Here is an 8,376-nt window from a genome sequence, read left to right as displayed (position 1 = left end):
TCAAATACTGTTCTCTTAGCACTGATTCTGTTGTTACTAATTACCCAGACTTGTGATGTTAAACTCTTTATGCAGTTTTAAATTTATCATTTTCCTCCCCAAGGATTTTGGCTCAGGCATGCTTGGGAAATACCTGCCAGTTGTTGTTTTTCAGGCTGTTAGGAAAAAAATACTCTTTTTTTCCCCAGTTTCCCAATGAAGCTTTTTTTTTTTTTTTAATAATAGACTTTTTCTAGCTTGGAACAGGAAACTCTGTTGAAAGAGAAAATTGGGTGGTTTTTGAGATAACACTGAATCCTCTTTCACAATAGAGTTTCTGCCTAGAGCATTTCTTTGCCTTTGTACCCTTGCCCCATTCCTCCTTTAAGACTTTATCATAAAATTTCACATTTTTTCCCTCAGATTTTTTTGTATATGTTTAAAAGTAATCTTTAATGCTAGGAACTTTTCACACCTTATAGATCCACACAACAAGCTAATTTCCACATTTCTGGTAATGTGGTCTCAGGGAAATTTACATTTGGTTGATTCATTTAGACTACCATATTCTACTTATCGGAAGTCTCCTATTCAGTAGGATTTCAGCATCATTTCTTGATGCTTCAAACCTTTGAACTAGGATTTGGAACCACATTTTGGTACTATGTTTCTTGATAGTGACTGTACCTTGGGTGGTAGCTGTTTCCAGTGTAAAGAACTAATGAGAGCATTGCAGCTTTTCTTCCACTCAGCTTACAAGGAGAGATGGACTGGGAGATGGTCATGACATAGCAAAGCTTGTAATTTGATAACTGGAAGTAGAATCCAGAAAAGAAACAAAGATACAGGAGGGTGAGGAAACCCTGTTCTTAAAATGTAGATGTTCATGGAGTGGCTTCTGCCCAAGGAATGACTGAGCAGGCTTGGACTTTTCAGCTTGCAACAGAGGGGATGTTGTGAGAGGTCAGCAGAGATCAAAAAAGGAAGGACCAGTGTGGAGAGAATAGGCAGGGATGTGCTGTTTGTTTTTTCATCTAATATAAAATCTAGGGCACTCAGATCATGGAAGAATCAGGGTAAAAATGAGTGCAGGGAGATTAATTCTTCACCCTAGCTTGAAGCAGGTGTGTGGAACACCTTGGTAACTGATGTCTTGGATTTTAAAAAGTTTACGTGGGTTCAAGAGGAGAATGAAGAAATGTTCAAAAGACAGGTCCGTGGTGGATTAGCAAATATGACAAACCACATCACTCCCAAGAAATCTGAGCTGAAAGCAGCCTGAGATAGTAGCTGGGAAGGTCCTTTACTTTGCCCTTTTCTCAGTCAGGCACCTGCTGCTGGCCATTATCAGAGACATTGGCCTGGAGGGGCCCTTGCACTGAGCCAGCACAGCCTTCCCTGCTCTCCCCAGTCCAACCTGATATTGCCCCTTGTGAGGGTCCACTGAGCTTTATATTTTGCTTTGAACCATGATAGAGGACTTCTTCTCTTCAGACCATGGCTGAAGCAAGATTTCTATTCCACCCATTGAGTCCCAGTGAAAGACAGAGGCCACTCTGGCCCTCTTTGGGGACACAAACTCTCAGGAAAGTGCTTGCTTTTATTATCATCTGTACTTACCCAATATAGCACATGTTTTAGCATATATCAAATGTTTCAGTACAGATTACTGCAACATAACCTATCAACAAATATTTTACTCATGTGAAATGCCCTAAAAGAGGGGATGATTTTATTTGCTGCCCAGATGAATTTCCAAGAGACATGTAATGTTGAGTCTCAGAAATTGCCTTCTTCATAAAAGGCAAAGCTGACAGATGCAGGTTCTGTGGCTTTAAATTACAAAACCTTGTAAAGTTATATATATATATAAAAGAGAATGCAATGCTCTAAAACAAAAGCAAATAAAAATTCAATGGGCCTTCATATACTGGTTTTTGTACTCAGAAAGCAAGGTTTAATAAAATTCTTTAATTTTATGGCAGAAGACATGTCAAGTGCAGTTTACATTTCTCAGCCAATAATCATATTTTCTTGCAAGGGGCTGATACATTTATTTTTTAGAGACAGACACAACAAATAATAAGGGTTTTCATTTGAGAGGAGAAACAAGCATTTTTATCAAGATGAAAGGGGTATAATAAATTTATGAGACCTCACATACAGCTATAATATAATAAATTAGGAGGATTAATGGAATTGTGGGCTACAGTAACCCTCACTAGTAGAATGCCTATTTTATGGAGCTTGATAATATAGTTTATCATTGACTCCATGGGAATTCCCACAATATATTAGCTGTGGTGTAACAATAAAGCACACACAGTAAGAGGCATGTCTCTTTTGACACACATTCTCTTCCCACACTTATTTTACCAGGGAAACAACTCCGGTGCAGTTTAATTAAACTGCACCGCAATGAATTAGTCCAGGTCTTAGCCCCCTGACAGTGAGGAGCCTGGCATTACCACAGGGGGCTGTCCCCCTGTGACACCAGAGACTGCAGAAAACCTGGGAAAAAAAGTGTAGCATCTCTCAAGTGACACTGTCACTGTGCAAGGCCTTGGCTGTCAATCACAGGATCTGAAAAAATCTCAGACCCCTTCGCATTCAACTTTATCTCCCACATTTGTTCACTTTGATCTGACCTTTGGGAGGAGATCGGAAAGTGATGTGGAGAGGCACTTAAAGACCTCCTTGTTTATGGAAAAGGTGGACTTTGGTGGTAGATAAAACCCCCTTCAGTGGATGTTCAGCTGATGAGGCTTTTAGTTATCCCCACAATTTTTGCAGTTTCCAGGAATAGGAATTAATCAAAATCACGATTCTAGAGAAAATAATTTTTTGTAAGGGGAAGTGGCACAGACCAGTGTCAAAATCTGATTTCAAGTGGAAATTTTCCATGGGCAGACAGGAATCACACCGCTGCAGCCCATGGGATTCCTTGGTATTACACAAGCTATTGAACTGCCTGACTTTGGATGTGGTCCTTTGAAAGTGCATACAGCTTCCTGGAAAATAAAAATAAAAATTCCCGCTGTATTTAGACATCAGCAGGAACACAGAGGTGATGAGAGTCTTTGGGTTAGCAACTATCCCATGTTAAAAAGGGACATCTGAATTTGTGGATGAGCTTGCCCAAGTTGCCCTTTTTATTTGACACCACAGGATGGTGTAATGGCCTGAGTTAAATCAACTGAAGAGCAATCTGTCACCAAATTTCTGTTCTCTCAGAGGTGCTCAAGGGTGCAACCAAATCACCTTAACTAGAACACAGGGAGGTCTTCAGTCTCCAAATTCATCATGTTTTCCACTCCTTTAATAGATACTTTATATCTTGTATCCATCACTAGTACATTGAAACAATCATAAGATGATAGACTCTTCAAAGAAAAGAAGTTGATAACGATTTTTAAACCAAAAAAATTGAATTGTATAATTCTCATGATCTTGGAGGGGCATTTAATACAGACAGTGGTATTTCCCTAGAGCCAAATGTTGGAATGTGTAGAAAGGTAATTCCCAATAAAACAGCAAAATGGTCGTCCATTATTTATAGATATGCTGGTATGGAACCTTTTATTAATTCATGAGACTATTTAGGAGTAGAAAACCAGAATTTAATCTTTTAAAAATGCATCTTTAGTGAGAGTACCTTGCTGGACTTAGCTTAACACTTCTTTTGAACGTGCACACCATACCACAGAGGAATTCATTAGACAATGGCAATTAGATCTCTAATCATTTGGCACTGCTGGAATTGCTGCACTCTATTTAAATGCCAGACATGGTACCTTAGTGATTGGCTCATCCTGTCGCCACATTTCCATCGGCTACCGAGCCTGAGAAATGACAGTCACATTAGATGTCATGTAAAGCATCTGACCTTGCTCTCCCAGCACTTGATCTTTGCACTTCAAGTGGACATTTATCATTGTTCTGCAGAGACAGGACTCAGGTGGTTCAGATTCACCACTGGTTTTCATTTTGTAAAGGCATTGTAACATTCCCTTAACTTTATCCTTCTGTCGCAAGAGGAACAGAAACACAATTTTGTTGCCACCTGGCCAGGTAAATTTACTTAGTGGAATGAGAAAGAAGCAGGTTCCTGTGGATCAAAAGAGGGGGATCTAGAGGTGTTGAGTCTTGGAGGACATACTCTTCAACTCAGACAAATTCCCAGTGCTTGTAACTGCTTTGCTGGTAGAGTCAAAAGACTTTTATTAATCAATATTCGCTGCTTTGTTCTTTTTATGACACAGGGAATGCAGAGGTCAGAGATTTTCAAGTGGCATAAACATAGCAGATAACAGCAGCCATAGCTGCCACACAATGGTCCCTCAGCTTCAAAAGAAACAGCAAATCCCATCTGGAACTGGTAAACTTTGCATTGCAACCCTTTCCATATAGAACAGAACTGCTGTGACTGCAGTTACCTTCTCAGATGTGCACATGGGGATTCAGGAGGACTTCAGGCCCCGAGAAGAGTTTGATTCACTGTGCCATTCCCCAAAAGGATCCAATAGAAAGCTCCTTTTTTGTTCTCATGAGGGAGCTGGTTAGGACCCTCTCAGATACTGGTGTTTCAATTTGCAGGTTTCTCTGTGTAGCAGAGATGGGTTAATGCAAACTGTGGGTCTGAAAGTCGCAGTTAATGCCATCTCTGTGGATAAGCTAAAATTGGTGGGGTAAGCTTGCATCTAATTTCAGACTGCAAGTTTGAGGCAAATCTCTTAACACTTGAAGGGATAAATCCACAACTGAAATAGCTTTTAAAAATAAGGTCTGCAGAACTGGACGGATTTCTTTTAGGCACGGTGTTTTTTACAGGGACTCTACCTGTGATTCTCCTTCATCCCTTGCTGCTCACAAGTGATTATTTTTATAATAATGGACAAGGAAAGTGGAATTTACAGACACCATCTTGTCTGATTACCCACTCTTATTTTAATATTTTCCTGATCCCAATTTTTATCCCATCCATTAACCTCATTTTGCCTCACAAATTTTGCTGTAATTACAAATAAATACAGATAGAGATAAAAGAATACAAAGTTGCTGGGAATATGCTATATAAATCAGACTATCCAGAGTTTGCTTCTAACACCTATTTGCAACTGTCTTTCGGTTTTTAAAAATACTTTCATACTAATTAATAAAATTACTGTTCAGGAACTTGGTAGAGTTTACTGGGAAATCCTAAGTGATTACTGTCACTTTTTACTTAACTTTTTGGGGAGAGATATGAGACTTTTTCCACTGAATTCAGTTTCTCCACCCCCCACACTGGTGACACTTACCCACCACAGTTGCTGGTTCAAACCAAGCTGCAGCTCCTTTATTGCTGCTACCACGTTAAAAGAAATATGAAACATTTTCCCTATGGTGAGCTGAAGGGAAAAAACCAAGCTCCAAAATGCACAGATTTGACCTAGGAGTTGTTAAGAGAGCCTGTGTGATGCTAGGCTTTTCTAACCACAACGTTTCTTGCCTCTGTGGGCATGTTGATGGGATAATTGGTTCCAGCATGAGTTATGCACCCAGTGCTAAAGGAGTGGGTGAGAGTCAAGGTCAGTGATGGGACAGTGGTGTCCAAGGCAAAGGAGACTTTTGTGACTCACTCTTCTTATTGATGGAAGGAGCACCATGTTCTGTTGGAAACCCTTTACTCTCCTATACTAATTCTGACTAGATCTGGTTTCTGCCCGAAAAACTTTACTGGTACATTTCTGTAATTTGAAATTGCACATTAAATACACTGGTGTGTCTGATCATGTACCTTTCATTTATACATTATTTCAGCAACACAATGGAAGAGCAAACCTAGAATTCTACATGAAAGGGTCAAACCATCTATCCTTTATGCCACAGCATTCATAATGATATAACTTAAACCAGAAAAACAATCCACAATTTCCAGTGCAATGAAGGAATATTCCTAGGTCTCTCATTACATTTTGCGTGGATGAAGTCTTGCTGTGTCTGAATACCCTAAGGAATGGCTGAAATTCGCAGCTGTATGGTTTCTTTTCTGAATAGCTACTTTCCTGGATAGCAGGTGTTGTAAGAGAACGTAGAAATAAATCTATTTGCAGCAAGTTTATCAGCTGTGCTAATATAATTCTTAAAGCCTGAGGACTTTGCATAGCTACAGTCGAATTTGAGAGCTGTGTTGATTCCCTGTACCTGTGCCTGAGACTAAACGTAGTTGCTGTTCAGTAGCAGGGCCTCCTGCGGAGGATCTTGACATCAAAGAGACAAACTAGCTAAGTCATAATTAGCCCCAAGCTTGTTTGGTGTAAATTGTAAACAATATATCAAGTTGACTAATTGTAATGAGTCTAAATAGCAGACACCGAACCTCGGGGATTGGCGCGCCGTGTCGCCACATTAGCTGCCGGTGAGAGGGGAGCGGAGCGCGGCCCGAGCTCCGGGAATGGCAGCCCTTGATCCCAGCAGCTCCTGGGACATCCATCAGTGTCGGCAGCGGGCAGCAGGCAGGTGCCCCAGCTCCTCCTCAGCGCGCACACTGAGCCGCTCGCCGCGGCATTTCTCACATTAATCTCCGCGCCTTGGGACACTCCTCCAGAGGTAAAAAGGTTGAAAGCCACCAGAAGGATCGGCAGGAAAGTCACAGGCTCTGTGTTTGTCCTTTTTGGAGGTCCAAGCTGTCTTTTGAAACAGAGAATTTTGTTAAGGAAAAAACTGAGTCCCTTCTTTCCTAATCTGTTTCAAAATGTTCAAGCACCTAGACACCAAAGCAGCCAATCTATGGGAGGCTCACTAAATATTTATTATTCACCAGGAAGAATTTCCCTGTCATCATACAAAAGCACTAAGCTGTGTTGGAGAGAGTCAATGCATTTTGACAAGAAACAAAACTCCTTGGACTAGTAATTTTGCCTGACTGACACAAGTTCTCTGTACTCCTACATCACTCCTCTTTTTCAAAGTTGCAAGTTCAAATGCTGTGATAGGCACAGTATGAGAAATGCCACACTTTTTGTCTATCAGTGCCTGCTCTATCACAGAACCAACACAATACAGGAATACATCAAAAGTTCCTAATGGGACAAACTTTTATTAGCCCATAATAATTCTGAATATAGGAAAAAACACGTGTTTTTTGTAATGTGACATAAAGGAAGAAAGATTAATGTATTTTCAAACCAGCAACCTATTAGAATATAAGAATAAAAATGTCCTTATGGTTTTTAGTGAGTCCTTGGCAAGTTTTTCGCAGCCTACCCTTTTTAGCAAGCTATTTTTCTCTATTTATGCTCACTAAGAAAAATATTTCCTGTTCAAAATGAAATTTGCACTTATATCTATATTAGGTATGAGACAAGGATGGTCTTTTTGGGAGTGTTTGGATATTTGATACTGAACTATGGTGTGTGGAAACAAATTAAGAAAGCTGCAAAAATTGTTTCAGAATTCAACTGACACACACACCGGGGCATAAAATGTCTGTTCAGAATAATTAAGGAAGGGTTTCTTCATGAGTCAGTCACAGCTCTGCCCTCTTGCTTCACTGGAAAGTGCCAATGTTGTTTCTGGCTTCCAGGAGCAGTGGGAATAGCTTTTTCTGCCATCCATGCAGGCACCAATCCTGAACAGCTTGTCTTAAGATGCAATTCTGAGTAGACTTTCTCCCAAGGCCAGGAAGAACCACCCATGGAATACTTTCTCAGTCTCAAATGAAAAAATAAAAATAGATGCTGTGTTCAGTCTCACAAGGACCCATAATGAAAAGGAATAACTCTTTTCCCCTTCCCTTTAAAATACACTCAATGCAAGGTCGAGGAGGTTGCAGAATCCACTCCTCCCACCAGGGCTGCCTTAGCCCTGCAGGGCCATGGCCAGGAGTGGGCAGTGCAAATGTATTCCAGCCATCAGTCATCCAGCTGGTTATTATGCTAAGGAGAGAAGTTAGGAATTTGACTTCATGGCTTTCGGAATCTCACTGGGAAAAAGTACATGTGAGTCTTAATTTGCCTGTGGTTACTCTCCTGAAGTGGTGTTTGTATTTGGCAAGATGGGTTTTGTAAATTATTTGTCGTGTTTGTGGCATCTTTTCAAACTGCATAAAGCAGAATTTCAACTGTATTAATGATCATTAGCTTGTAATATTCCTTCTAATCACTGCATGTTGTAGATATCTCTCCCCTTTGACCCTTCATTAATCTGATGGTGTTAATTGTGCATAACTGATTCAGGTGTTCCTGGATATCTCAGAGATTCTTTTAATTCAAACACGGCAGTTAAAAATTCCCCACATCACAATGGCAAGCTTGGGGCTTTGGAACATGATGAGACAGAGGAAGCTACACCTCCCATAAGCTCTGGCTTGTGAAGTGAGCAGAGTTTACAGGCCAAATCACAAGCATCAGAAAA

This window comes from Lichenostomus cassidix, chromosome 4, assembly GCF_008360975.1.
Source record: "Lichenostomus cassidix isolate B80296 chromosome 4, HeHo_3.0, whole genome shotgun sequence".
In the NCBI taxonomy this organism is placed as follows: domain Eukaryota; kingdom Metazoa; phylum Chordata; class Aves; order Passeriformes; family Meliphagidae; genus Lichenostomus; species Lichenostomus cassidix.
The sequence above is the reverse complement of the archived record's forward strand: the minus strand, read 5'-3'. Positions refer to the sequence as shown.